This window comes from Petaurus breviceps, unplaced genomic scaffold, assembly GCF_028583685.1.
Source record: "Petaurus breviceps papuanus isolate PSGF00001 unplaced genomic scaffold, PetGlider_PUasm1.0 154, whole genome shotgun sequence".
Classification (NCBI taxonomy): Eukaryota; Metazoa; Chordata; class Mammalia; order Diprotodontia; family Petauridae; genus Petaurus; species Petaurus breviceps.
Window position 1 is genome coordinate 7,825,030 of NW_027185715.1, and position 15,498 is coordinate 7,840,527.

General features: G+C 37.4%; 1 protein-coding gene across 1 annotated transcript in view; it reads right to left on the reverse strand.

Annotated features, from left to right (window-relative positions):
- The window catches only part of TAFA2 (TAFA chemokine like family member 2), a 531,793-nt gene that overhangs the window by 237,343 nt on the left and 278,952 nt on the right, over positions 1-15,498 (reverse strand). The window lies entirely within an intron of this gene.

Genomic DNA, 15,498 nt, shown 5'->3' on the forward strand with positions numbered 1-15,498 from the left:
AAAAAAAAAGATAACATATAAATACTTTACAAGTAATGTTCATTATATATCTTTTGTTGGTTGGTATACACACCTGCGTTCCTTGCAAATATGAAAAAACAAAATGCTACACTAGCACCATATTTCAGTGTTAAGTTCTTTAGTGTATAAATAGAGTCAGTATTAATTCTCAGTAATTTATCAGCATGGAATATGTCATGTAGCTATGGGATTGTTGAATTATTAATTTGGGATTTCATACTCTTTTTAAAATCTCCAAATATTCTCTGGTGAGTTAAAGTCAAGTTCATGGGTTCCTAATAACTGCTGGGAGAGTCACAAATCTCCCACATTTGGGGAAAACACTATTAGCATAATGGACCTAAAGAGCAAGTGTTAGTGAAAAAAGGACAGAATCACTTTTCATGTGGTGCAAATAATGGTTCCTCCGTCGTTAGAGGCTCTCAACTTCTCTCCCTTTCTCCCTTTCATTTTACTACATCTCAGCTATAATGTCAGCTCCTCTTTTTCTCATAATATCCTTTGTTTGAATTGTGAGTAAATAGGCAAATGAACTTCAGCTGAGTTGAAATTAAAGCTATATTTTAAAAAATAACACATCATATTGTATTTGCAGACCAAAAATCCTGCTACTTGCCAAATATAAATTTTTTCTCTGATTACCTTATTTTGGAACTTATTTTAACTTTATTTCTTTCAAAAGGTTTTTCTTCTCAACTTACTATTCATTTTGAATCCAGGCATTAAGGTTCAGTTTCCATCATCTCATGTACTTCCCTTTTCACCTGACTCAGTCCCCCTATAACACCCTATGTCACCTGATTCTGCTTTTCTCATAAGATATTCAGAGCTAGCACTTATATTTCTCTTTTTTTTGAGGGGGGAATGAAGGGTAATTGAGGTTAAGTGACTTGCCCAAGGTCACACGACTAGTAAATGTTAAGTGTCTGAGGCCAGATTTGAACTCAGGTCTTCCAGACTCCAGGGCTGGAGTTCTATTCGCTGCGCCACCTAGCCCTCCTGTATGTCTCTTTTAGGTATGCAAGCAATTTACAAATATTATTTCAATCTATCTTCACATCAACCCAGGGAGGTGGATATTATTATCACCCTCATTTTACAGATGAGGAAATTGAGGCAAAAAGCAATTAAGTGACTTGTCCAGGGTCACACAGTTAGTTAAGTATCTAAGGATGGATTGGAACTCGGGTCTTTCTGACTCCATGTTCAATGCTTCTTCCACTATGCCACTTAGTCACTATAGGATAAAATGAATAGATGAAATATTTATGCCTACTTCTACCTTTTTGTATATATTCAGAAAATAGTGTGTGGGGAATGCTAAAGGTAATCATATTTAACTCATTTCTAACACATTAAGGTTTACAAAGTGCATTTCCTGTAACAACTCTATGAGTTAAATAGTACCAGGATTGTTGCCTTCCTTTTGCAGATGAGGAAACTCAAGCTCAGAGATATTAAGTTGTATTTATATCCCCAGCATCTACCGTGTTTTCCCGATAATAAGACACTGTCTTATTAATTTTTTGGACAGAAAAACACCAGAGGGCTTATTTTCAGGGGAGGGCTTATTTTAATGAACATTGACAGCAATTTTAATAAACAGGCAAATGTGAACAAAAAAATGTACCTTTATTCAATAAACAAATCACTGGGGAAGAACAGGATGACGCGCTCACTGTTGCAGCTCTGATTGGATGCAGCTCGGAGCGCGGCGTGCGTTTCACCTGGGGGGGAGGGGACGGTGCATACAGAGGGTACCGTAATGTAGCGTGTAGCGCAGGGGATCACCTTCACTACAGTAGCAATCTCAATAGGGCTTATTTTCGGGGGAGGGCTTATTTTAGAGGAATCTTACACAGTAAGGGGAGGGCTTATTTTTGGGATAGGTCTTATTATTGGGGAAACACGGTAGGTAACAAAGGGCTGCATATACAATAGGAGCTTAATAAATGCTTTTTAAAGTTTAATTTCCCATAGTCATAGAACTCCTAGGTGCCAAGTATAGAAACTGAATCCAGATCTCCCCCTAAATGGTCTGCCACTATATTATTCTGTCTCATATCTGCCATTTTGCCACAGAAACATCTAATAACATTGAATTCATGATACTATTAAGATCTACAGAATCCTGGGACATCAAAGGTCAGGAATAAAACGTTATCCTCAAAGACTAGCATTCATTTGATAAAAATTACTTTCTATTTCTAAGCTTCAGTTTCCTCATCTGTAAAAAGAAAGTAACAATTCTGGTACTACTTAACTCATAGGGTTATTATGGGAAAAGCACTTTGCAAACTTATGAAGGTGGCATAAATGGGTTAGATTTTCTGGTAGGAGTAAGCATAAATCCTTTATCTTTCCATTCTATCCTATAATGAACATCTATGTGGCACAGTGGGGAAAGCTTGGGACATGGAGTCCTGGGTTCAAATCTACCCTGAGTAATTTTGTCAAAAGGTCAAATATCCTTAAATTCATAGTTCAAAAGGTTAAACTCACAGACTTAGATTTAGAAGGGACCTTAGAGGTGATCTAGGCCAACTACCTCATTTTACAGGCAAGGAATTGGAGCCAAGGGAGATCAAATGATCCACCCAAGGTCATGCAGGCATTATGAGCAGGAGAGTAAGGAATCAAAACCAATTCCTCTGACTCTAAATCCAGTACTCTTTGTACCATGCAGTTGTGACCTGCATTCCCTTCACCACTAAGGAGATTCCCTTGGGCTTCTGGCTTCTTAGTTACACAAGATAATTTATTTTGCTGGTTTTTCAAGGTTTCAGGTCTCCCTATCTCCTATGACATTCGTGAATACAAAGCATTCATTTTATTTAGCCTGGTGAGACTTGCCAACGTGTGAGTATAATTAATCATAATGGTACAACCTTAAGGAAATTATTTATTCTCTCTGAGCCTCATTTTCTTCCTCTATAAAATGAGGGGGTTGGACCAGTTTCTCTCTCAGGTCCCTAGCAGCTCGTATATTCAGTACCTGGCTGCCTGACACTATTGTAGGATTCAGAGTGAGATTCTCAGCTACGTAAATAAGGTGAAAGAAAGCCCTGAAATACAAGCAGAGGAGAAACCAACCTGCTGACTCTTGGGAGAAGAATGTATACTCTTCACCATTCAAGCCATCATGTGCCTCAAAGGTATTCTATTGGCCAAGAAAACAATTTCTGAAAGCAACAGGCCTTGGGGAGGTATTTAAAGGAAGATTGCTAAGGTCACCAGTCCCCCCTAGATGCTCTAAAAACTAATCTTATATAGTTGTACTCACTTCTTGAAAGATAGGAAGGGGAAAAATACAAGTACTTTACAAATAGTGGCATTATCACAATTTATTTTAATTGAGTTCACTTTCAAAATGTGGGAAAATATAAGCATCTTTGTACAAACTTTCTGTGAAGACAGCTAGGTAGCATGGGAGACAGAGTACTGAACCTGAAGTCAGAAAGATCTTAATTTAAATCGTGCCTCAAACATTTACTGACTGTGTGACCCTGGGCAAGTCATTTAATGTCTGTTTGCCTTAATCCACTAGAGAAGGAAATGGCAAATCACTCCAGTATCTTTGCCAAGAAAACCCCAAATGGGGTCATGAAGAGTCAGACATGACTGAAAAACAACTAAACAATAAAGAACAGGGATGAGAAGGTATAAAATCTGCATGAAATGAGTATTGTCTCACCATTGATAAGACCTTAGATCCACTGCCATATTCAAAAGGGGCCCAAAATATCATGTTACTTCCCCAAAGTTATATATCAGAATAGTGGTCATCTGGAACTAAAATTCCCAGTTCAGTATTGATTCCAAGCTACATGTTTCTATAACAGTGAAATTTGCCTATTGGCTCTCTCGGATTCCATGAAGCACCAAACTGGAGACTTATATTCCCAATAGGGAGACAAAAAATGACAAGGAATCTTTATGAGAGGCAATCAGAAAAAATCATAGCATCATGGATAACTGAATTGCTTCATACTGAAAGAGGTGGTCCAAAGTATACTGAGTCTGAAATAGAGTACAGTCCTCCCTTTACAGATCTGTGGCATTCCTTCTGAGTGTCTCTTCACCATGTATGATAGAGGATAATCTCAGGAGTCTGTCATAACTCTGCTAAGGGAAAAAAGGCATAGAGGGGCTATAATCTGATCTCCAAAACTGCTATTCCTAAAACATAACTATGATTATAGTATTTCCCTCCCCAAGAAATTTCAGTGGTTCTCTATTACCTCTTTTAAAAAATGCATATTCCTCTTTGGGACATTTAAAGCCCTTCACAAACTTCCTCCAGTCTTACTATCCATTATTCCCTGCTCATGCCCTAAATTCAAACCAAAGTAACTTGTACAGGCAATTGCCTGTACTGTCACTTCTACATGCCTCTCCATGAGTTATCCATCAACGGTGTACTGGAACCATCTCAAGTTGGCTCAAGATAGATGACTGCTACATTTTCAGTCTGCGCATTTACACCTCAGAAATTGGCAAGCACCAGCAAGTTTCATTTTTTTTAAATGTCTAGACTGAATAAAGTAGAAAATGTTAATAATGCAGATCAAATTTAAAAGTGTCTTTGTATACATTTTTGGTTTTCGAGGGCAGGTTGTTAAAAGTCTGCCAGTATACATTTCACTATCCTTCCTGCACCTCTTTCCCCTCTACCTTTGAGGTTCTGCTCAAGAGATATCTCCTCTATGAGACCTTTCCTCATACCCTAGTCATTAGTGCTCAGTCATAAACCAATCATTTGGAATATATTTTGATTTATACATGTTGTTTCACATGATTAGAATCCAAACTCCTTGAGGGCAAGAACTATTTCATTGTCAACTTTGTGTTCCCAACACCTACATATTACAGTAGCTTAATAAATGGTTATTGAAACATATTCAAGTGAGTATTCACTCATACCAATGAAATCACAAATGAATCCTTAAAAGAAATAAGTAGCTTTTACCACTCCAATACCCAATACCCACTTCAGTGACTGACAGTAGGAAATACTGCTGGGCACTTGTAGCTAGACAATTCTATCTCCATAGCACATCCAGAAAAAAAAGCTGTTTCATTACCAGTATTCAGTTTATAAAGAAAAGATGGGAATGAAAGGTATATCCTCCCTCTTGAGTTCACTATTTAAGTTGGAGAGAATGGATATGCTTCACCCACCCTTAAAATAAATGTACTTCAGGAATAGTGTCAGGCTTTTAACCACCCAAAAAACCTTTGAAGTACTTAGGACCAGATGCCAGAAAGACTATTCTACATATGTAGTTTAATGAGAGGAGAGGGGAGACAGAGAAGGACAGAGAGATTGGAGAGGAGGGAGAGAGGATAGGGATGGAAAGGGAGGGAGACAGGAAGAGGGAGAGGGAAAGAGAGGGATAGAGGTGAAAGGGGAGACAAGCAGAGAAAGAGAGAGAATTATGGAAAAAAGAAAAACAATCACAGCTTACAATACATAAGAGACAGAGCAACAGATACTAAGTGTTGACAATCCTTTAAAGATTTCAGGTAGTAAAAGGCTCCTTTCCTCATCTGTGTTACTTCTCCTTAGCCTCTATTAGCAGCCTGCTAGAGCAATAACTGAATATTGACCAAATGACTATTCCTTAGGAGACAGGAAGACTCTCCAAGCACAAGGATTCCCTTTTCCCACTCCAATTATGTTTTTAACTTCCTTCTAAATGCAAGTCAAAGGATGTGACTTATTACTCTTGAAAACACTCATCTGCTTGCAAACATTTGCATCTGGCAGCAGCATCAATAGTTAGATTGGACTATCCATGCAAATTAGGAAAAAAGGAAATTTACAAAGCAATTCCTTTACATTCTTTTACTTTTTGGTGGACATTTTATTTCATGGTGACTTGTTCTTATAAATTAGTTCAATCTGATTGTTTAAAAGCAAACAAGTGACAGTCACATATCGTTCTTTGGCTCTAAAATTGACAATGATTCCTCCCTATTGTCTACTGAATCAAGTGTCAAGGCCCCAGACAAATACCACATTACCTGTCCCTTCTCAAACCCAACTCATGTCACTCTATGGAAGACTGAAGGGTCTTGAGTTCAGTGAGAGTCACAGCCACCCACACTCCAGCCACAGCTTCCTATCTGCAGTAAATACTTGGTACTGACTCCTACCTCCACCTGAGATGATTGGTAAAGTCAAAAAAGACAAAGATTATGTCTTATCAGAGAGCCAGATCCTTGTGTTTTTGGTTTCTAGGACTCCCTTAAGGGAAAGGGATGCTTATTTGTGAGGTAGAATGACACAGAAAGTCCTGAATTTCCCATTGGAAGATGACACTTCATATGAAATGTCTTTTGGCACAACTCTCCCAACTTTCTTAAATGTATCTCTCTCTCTCTCTCACACACACACACACACACACACACACACACACCTCTGCCACTTTAAAGAGAGAAAATAATCTTCTTAAAAAATATTTTTTAAAGCAATTGGGGTTAAGTAACTTGCTCAAGATTCTTATCAAAGAAAGAGAAAAGAGACACTTTTAAAAGTGTTGGCACCCAAAGGAGAAAGCATCAATATCTGGAAGATCCACGAATACAAAACGCCTCAGTCCCTGAAAATACCAGATAAGTGAGATGTTACTGTATTGTACAAAGTACCCTGTGCTGTTCTTTTTTATGTGCTTAACACCAAAAGAGTTCTACTTATCAAGCCAAGAAGAATAAATGGACAGTGAAAGAACCTGAAACCCACGCTAATGTTTAATTCTGGGAAGATCCATCCTTACAGTCTCTGCTATGAAAACACTTCCACTCCCCTTTAAACGGAGTATGCCTTACTCTCAAAAATCTGGAGTTCACTTCAGCTAAGCCTAAAACTACTTAAATGTCCATTTGGAAAATCCTAAATTTCTCTTAAAAGAATTCATAGGACCATGAAGTATGGAATGAGAAGATCAGGCTAGTGGGAAGATAAGTATAAAAGGAAACCTAGGGACACAGAATCTTGGAGATGGCAGGATCTTCAAGGTTCCATAGACTTACACCACCTCCACCCCCATGAAAGCAATTTTACAAATGGGGAAACTGAGATACAGAAAACTGAAATAAACTGCCTGAGCCAACATAATTAATGGAGCTGGCATCTAGATCTTCTGATTCTCTGGAGCATTCTTTTTGCATCTGAGTTTCTGCAGTTTTCTGATGTGATTATGCCTTACATAGCACCAACAAATATAAATACTAAACACATTACCCATAAATCCATATGACCATTTGTATTCTTTCCCATTAGCAATTGTGTTACATTTCATAAATGTTTCTTGGCAAAAGGCAAACACAAACTGAACTTTTTACTAGTGTTTCCTAGCAGCAGAAACAGAAAGTCATCTGGTGTCATTATCAAGGAGCAATGAAAATGGGATGATGCCATGTCACTCAAGCCTGCCTGGAATATTTTTTAGTTGCCTACAGAGTATCACTACATAACATTCTGATATAGGATAGGAAAGGGAATACCTGATTCAAATATGGACCAATTTGTGGCTGTCCAGGTCCTTAAAAAGATGAAGATGATTTATAAATAATGCAATGAAAATATTCCAGATAAATCATTGCTACTCTTACTATTACTGCAAAGAAACCAGGTACTCCTGAATCCATGGAAGAACAGTGCATTTAATCAAATTTTGGTGGCTAAAAAGTCAGGTAAAACTTTATTCAATAAAGTTGAAGAAATGATCCTTTAAAACAGTGGTATCAAACTCAAATAGAAATGATGACCACTAAACCATACATAAGGATAACTTGCAGTCACATATTGACTTACAAAACCACATATTAACATTATCCATATTCTATTTCATTTGTATTTATTTTGTTAAATATTTCCTAATTATATAAAAATCTGGTCAAAAAGCACTCATAAGTGTTTGGAAGCAGCATGAAACCAGAAGGTTTTTATACCTCCTCTTTAAATTATCATCTGTAAAGCCATGCATGAGCAGCTTTCTAGAAAAATGCTACTGTGAATAGCTTTTAAGGTTCTCATTACATAGTATAGTGAACACTTATTTATTCAACAAAAAATCAGAGCAAAATATTTGCAGTAAATCAAGGTACAGCATTCACAATATTACAACTTATCACAGATAAACAAAACACAGTATTCATAACAACTTATCACAGAAAATGGCCACATAGTTTTCACCACAGTGATCACAAAGTTTTGAACAAAGAACAATCATTTAGTATCTCAATCATTCAATCATCCTTAAGGAGGTTTGTATCCTTAAGGGACACAAAGTACAATAGTCAACAGTTCTTCACTCATGGGGCACACTAAGTTAACTCAATCAGTCACTTATTCAGTCACTTATTCCTTATTCAATCATCAGAAAATACATAGACCCTCCACCCCTAGGTCACTAGTAAATTACAATATCTCAGTCAGTACACAGTATCCAAGTAAAGTCTTCTTTCAGCTTAAATCAGGGTGGTCTCTCATATTCCCTGGATCCCCTTCCATGGTCACAGATCCTATCTGGATTCTCCAAACTGTCACCTGGGTTCAAAGGCAAACAGCTCCCAGGTCCTTGTCCAGCTCTCTGAGCATTTCCTGTTCCATTCTGAAGCTCACAACATCCAGTTCCTGGGAAGTCAAGGCTCAGCAAAGCCACAGACAGGTTCATGAAAAGTACCAGCATCACAGTCATGCTTCATCAGTCTTCAGCAACTCTGGCTGGTCCTTGGAAATCCTCAGCAGCTCCGGCTAGCCCTCTGACTCAGCAGAAGTTTCAGCTAGTTCCCAGAATCAAAATCACTTCATCCAGTTTCTCCAAATCAAAATCATTCTCTCCTTCTCTCCAGCCTGGGGGAAGGGGGGTGCGGAAGGGGGGCTTTCTTCTTCAGCTTCCCCAGCAGCAGCAGCTTCCGCCTCCACAAAGCTTGCTCCAAGGAGATCTGATTTTCCCAGCTAGGGTATTTCCTTATATGTAGTATTATTCCTCCATGTGAAGTCCTTTCCTGTTATGTCAGCTACAGGGGATCACACCTTCTGTTTCTTTAGCAGAGGCTTGACTAATTACTAAGTGCTAAGTACCTTTAGCTTTGCCAATACAAAGCGATCAAGTTACATTACTATTACATCATCATGTATTTTAAATCTACCAGGGGAAATCCTACCACTGACCCCTTCTAATTGTAGTGTCATAGACATGCATTCATTCATTCATTCATTCAACAAACTTTAATTAAGAGTTTGCTGATGCTTGATATGCTGTCCAAAGAGTTAAGGGAGACATATAAACAAGGTCCTTCTCTTTAAGAAGTTTACAGCTATATTCAATATCACTTCCAGCATGATGAAAATTTGGTAGGAAAGTAAAAATGTGGTAAAATGAATGAATAAATAAAGGAAAATTTTAGAACATAAAAATGTGGGCAGTAAAAAAAATCCTCCAGACTAAGATGACTGACTGTAGCATTAGAAAGATGTCTCTAAAATGCATATGACTCAAAAACTGGTTTTATTTGATTCTTATAGTATTCCTTTAGGCTGTGCTGAAAAGTACCATTATAAACTTAACTTTCTGAGGGGCAGATATAGTTCCATATCTTAAGATCCACATGCTGCACACATAATTTGTCACTGTTACAATGTGGTATGTAAAATCTCCATGAGGAACATTACAATATAAAGTCTATTAGCACTGAAAATTAGGTAAAACTTCAAACATTTATATCACCTTAATGCATATTCTTCAATTTGGGATAATTAAAAAATATATTTATTCTTGCTTGTGCATTATATAATCAATAAGCAAGGAATAACAAAATTATAGACTAGAAAATTACATACTTCCAAGGTAAGTCATTTAGAGTAGTAGACACATCATGAACACTCAGTCAATACTCTTTTGATTGATTCACTGATGTAAATAGAAAGAAATAACTATTCAAGAGATTTTCCCACATCTATACCAAGACTGACTGTTATGATACTTATCAGTGGAAAGTAGTCAAACGGATATCCCTATGCTCCCAGAGTATCTTATAAATAAAGCCATCCCAAGAACTGCCTTTTTACCTTTAGATAAGGCCTGCACAACACATGGCCTGTGAACCACTTGGGGCCAGCCAAAGGATTTCAGGAGGCCTGAGAAAAATGTAGAGAATATGAAATAAAGTAAAGATGTAAAAAGTGCTTTGTCCATGCTTTGCTTAAGCCTCCTTCTGCTAGTCACTATTGTGCTCACCTACTAACTTGGCAGTTGGATTGCCATTGCATGCTCTCTCCTCTTTGTCACGTGACCCACAGCAACCAACCATCTTCAGTCTGTCTCTAGTCTGAGAGAAGAAAGAGTCAGATCTTTTTGTTGTGTTTTTAGTTGTTACTGGCATTGAACAGGGACAAAGTGCGCACAGCCTCATGCCAATGCAGCTGACATTGGCTATGTGATGAGTGGCAACAATGTGAGGGCTTCTTCTCTTCCCTCACTGCATGGCCACCCTCCAAGTTACGTGAGTGTCCAGTGCTCTCTCCAAGGTCAGACACTCAGTTCAGCATTTCTTTGTATGGGAGCACATGCTGTGGAAATTTTTGGTTCTAACATTAAAGTTTTTGAGGTGACTTTGTAAATGGGTGATAAAAAGAAATGAAAGATTGAATCAGAACATAGAGTGTTTAACCCAGAGTGGACAAATAGATATTTGTTTACTTACATGAGAGACAAAATATTGTGACTTGTTTGCTGAGAAGTAATAGCCATTCTGAAGGAATACAGTCTTCGTCGCCATTTAGAATCAAAACATCCTGACTTAAGAAAATTGGATACCAATGAAAAATAAATTAAAGTGTCCAAATTGTTGACAAATCTCAGTGGGGAACAGCAGTTTTTCAAGAAAGTAAACTCAGAAAATGAGGAAACTACTAAGGTTAGTTTTTGGATTTCTAAAGAAATTGATTTCAAACATGATTTCAGAGTATGATAAACTGATTTCTGACAAGAAGTGTAATACATCCCATTGACTAAATGCAGATAGAAAGAAAACCTGGAAAATGTATTAAAACTTGTACTGCTTAGCAAAGTAATTTTTTTAACATTAATGTGATTTCATGATAAGTAAAAATCTTATGTAATAAGTATATTTAATTGACATTAATTGAAATTTTCCTTTTTAAAAATACAGTTTATTTGCAAAATAGCTTAATCATTAATTTTACCTTTACTTGAAAAATGAGGCACTAAAAACCTATCTGCCAAGTTTTTCAGGTCTGATCTAGATACTTTAGTGTAGTATAGACACAATTTGTAAGGGATTCCTGCCTCAGGCTGTCATCCCTTAAATCTCAGCTTCCAAAGAAACCAGCTTGGTCTTTGACTAACCCAAGGAGCCTTTGCCCTTGCCCCAGGCTCCATATTACTCACTGTGCTGTATGCAACAATAAGTCGATCTATCTCAATGTTGCTGAGCCAACTTAGTTATGTATTTTGTCCTGTTATGATCATGGTGGTGAACTCCCAAAAGGCACTCATGACCAATGTTTCTGGGTATGCTGATTCTGACGAACAAACCTTACTCCTCCATCTACCCACTCTAGATCAAATGTGCACTTGGGGATGAGGGGATAGAATTTATTTACAAGGGAAATCAATGCATATAGAAATTTAAAAGGGTATCTAATAGAATTCTACCAGAAATCTGGCCAGCTGGCTGTCAAATTTCCTAAACTGTTCTAATTAATTAAAATTTCCTAAGTGGATCAGCACATTACAATTCCCACTGCACCCTAGGGCAACCTGCTCCTACTTAACCAAAAATAAAAGTATATCTTCCTTCACAGAATATTCCACCTGATTTGGAATTGACCTATCAGACACTCTGGACAAAGATCACTTGTCCAGGTTGAATCCCAGGCTCACTTTTAGAAAATTGTAGCAGCAACCACACTGGCATACCCAGAATAGCTGTATATAATATAAGATCTATTTTACTAGGAAAGATAGTTCAAGGGGTCAACAACCTTTTTTAATTGCATTCATTAGTTCAGGGGAAATATCAGCACCCTCAACTTCAGAGAAAATACAAACAGAGACAATACAAGCAGAGAAATAAATCCCAAGAGACAGGGTTTCTAACTGTCTGAGAAATTAGCACAGATCAACAGACAGATCCAACTATTTGACCAAGGCAATACATATATAGTTACCAGAGAGACAAGCACCAACATCTGGGTTTTTCAAAGCTGGGGAGGGGAGGGCACTCCTTAATGGCTACCCAGAGTCTCATCTGGTCAGATCACAAGAACAGTCTTCCAATGAGTGAGTCCCAAAGAAAAATGCTAACCTCAGAGTATATATACCCTTTTAAGAGTCAGGGGCCTTCACAACCCTCATGATTCAGTACCTAATTAGAAATTAACAAAAGATGTGAAAGCCTTCTTACAATCAAGTGTCCCCTAAGCAGGCTTCCCTTAAGCAGGATTCCACCCAAGCCCTATTAATGTGTGTGTTGGGGGAGGGGTGGATCTTATATCCCATTAACATTACAAAAATACTGAAGGTTCTGGATAAATGACAGACTTTGGAATCTCTAATTACTCATTGCCATTGAACCACTATCTAAGAAACTCCCATATCTCTCCCCCCCCTACCCCCCACAGAGAACATTATGTAGCCTATGATATAGAAATAAACAATATATAAGCCTCAAGGTACAGATGTTCTCAAATTAAAAGAACAACAAAATAGCAGAAAATTGCAGTTATAATGACCCTTCTTGGCCCAGGAAAAAAGATGAAAAAATGTTCCTCCCCCCATTTGTCAGAAACGTAAGGAATGATGGATGTGGAATGTTACATAAATTGCCAAAATTAATGTACCCATTGGTTTTACTTTATTCTTTCCACCAAGGGAAAGCTCATGGGGAAATGGGGAACAAAGAAGGAAAGGGACATATCTGAAAATGATAAGGATATAAAAAGCAAAAGGAGTCATTAATTTTTTATGAAAAAATTAAAACAAATCAAACATAATTGTAGAGATAAGAAATCCACAAATTATATAACGGAGGCAAGTAGAGGAAAAAGAAAAGTGATCCTTAACATTACCTTTATGGAGATCAAAGGTTTGGGGCATATAAAAACACCTGTTTTGAGCATAAATTGGATCAGAAAAGACCCTTTTTTAAGGGAAAAGGAAAGCAACCTCTATTGTTGAAAATCATACCCCCAAAAAAATTCATAGAGCATGTCTAAAAAAAATGGGGAAAAAAGGAAATCCACAAACCAAAGGGAGGGCAGCAAGCTGAACAGCATTTGGTGTCTTCAGAGGGAGAAATAAATTATACCATGAGGGAAATATTGTAGATTTTGATCAAACAGGAAGAAATGGATTATGGGTTCCAGAATGAGATCTCAAAAGCTACCACAGAGATAGTGATGAGGGAACTCAATTATTCGAATATCTAGTATTTACTTGGTTTAAAAGCAAGGTTATTGACAAATTCTTAATCACCTTGATCATGAGAATTTCATTCTTCAAAATATGGGATAAAACAATGACCATTATTATTCTGGATTTGTCTCTTACCAATAAGAAAGAATCGGCTGCTAAACTAGAAATGATGGGAAATCGGGAATGGATGCTCTTCGAGTTCATAAGAAATAAAGAGAAAAGAGAGGGCAAATGTGAGAAGGATAACAAGCATCAGGTAGACTCATTGCTCTTTGAGCAATCATGCTCTAAGATGGGTGATTAACAAATTAATGTGAAACTAGAAGGAACTCTCTAATGGACTCTCTAGGAGCCTAGGTCCATGGCCCTATTTTATTCAATATCATTCGAAGTGAATTGGATGAAAACAAAGATGTTATGCTTATTAAATATGCAGAAGGAAATAAAAACTGGAGGAGTTAGATGTTATGATGGATGCCAGAAGAAAAAATTCAAAGAAATCTCTATAACCCAAAAAAGGGTCAGTAAACTACAACCCATAGGCACACCTCCTGCTTTTCTATGGTCCTTAAACCAAAAAAAATACTTTTGCATTTTTCTATTTTAAAAATATAAACACCTGGGGCGGCCAGGTAGCACAGCGAGTAAGAGCACTGGCTTCAGTGTCAGGATGACCTGGAGATAGAATCCCGGACTCAGATACTCAGCACCACACCCAGAAATAACCGGCTGTGTAACATTGAGCAAGTTACTTAACCCAGATTGCTTAAAAAAAATTTTAATTAAAAAATATATATATAAACACCAAAGTAAAACAGGCAGTGAGCTGGATTTGGTCCATATACCATGTACCATAGTACCATGTTCATAGTTTGCCTAGAATAATGGGTCAAATCTTTTTTTTTTTATTTTTGGAGGGCAATTGGGGTTAAGTGACTTGCCCAAAGTCATATGACTAGTTTTTGTGTTAAGTGTCTGAGGCCAGATTTGAACTCAGGTCCTCCTGACTCCAGGGCCAGTGCTCTATTCACTGCTCCATCTAGCCGCCCCGGGTCAAATCTTATAAGAAAAATAAAACTTAGTTAATAAGAATAAAATCCTACATTTGAGTGCAAACATCAGCTATAGTAGTTCAGAGTAGGGAAGGAATGACTGAATTATATTTCATGTGAAAAAAAAAGCAGGGGATTTTATTAGACTTCAGGCTCAATAAGAGTCAATGGTGCAATGTAACAACCAAAAGTGACCAGTAGTGTCGGCCACATTAATAGAAGCATAGAGGCCAAAAAAAATACAAGTTAAAGTATGCCTGCATTCTTCCATTATTGGAAAAAGTGGATTATGTTCAATCCTCACTAACACATTTTAGGAAGGACTTTGACAAGCTCTGGTATGTCCGAAGGAAAATAATCAAGGCAAAAAGGATTCAAAATCGTTCCCGACAATGTCTGTCTAAAGGAACTCAGGAGGGGCATGATAGCTGCTTTCACGTGTCTGAAGAACTGAGAAGTTGAAAGAGAACAGAATTTTTTTTTCCTTGGTTCAACGGAGAGAACAAGAAATATAAGCTATAGAAAGACAAATAATATAAGGAAAACTTCCTACCAATTTGTCCCGCTTCCAGGGACAAGTAGATTCCCATCACTGCAGTTCCTAAGTGGATGCTGGCCATAGATGTCATAGTGTGGGTTTGGGTTAGAGTACATGTTGAATTTAGTAACATCGGAAATGCCTTTCAACCCTAAAGGAGTTTGATTTGAAGGGAAAATGGAATCCCACACTTCAAATCATGTAATTATACAATTATAAAGAAAGGACTTTAGAGATTACTAAGTCTAAACTTTTCATTTTATAAATGTGGAAGAATAACATTAGATGTTAGAAAATGGGGAAATAATTAGCAAAAACATAACTTGAGAAAATGTATGTAGCCTAGAGAACATATAGATAGATGGATGGATAGATGGATGGATGGATGGGTGGATAGATAGATAGATAGATAGATAGATAGATAGATAGATAGATAGAT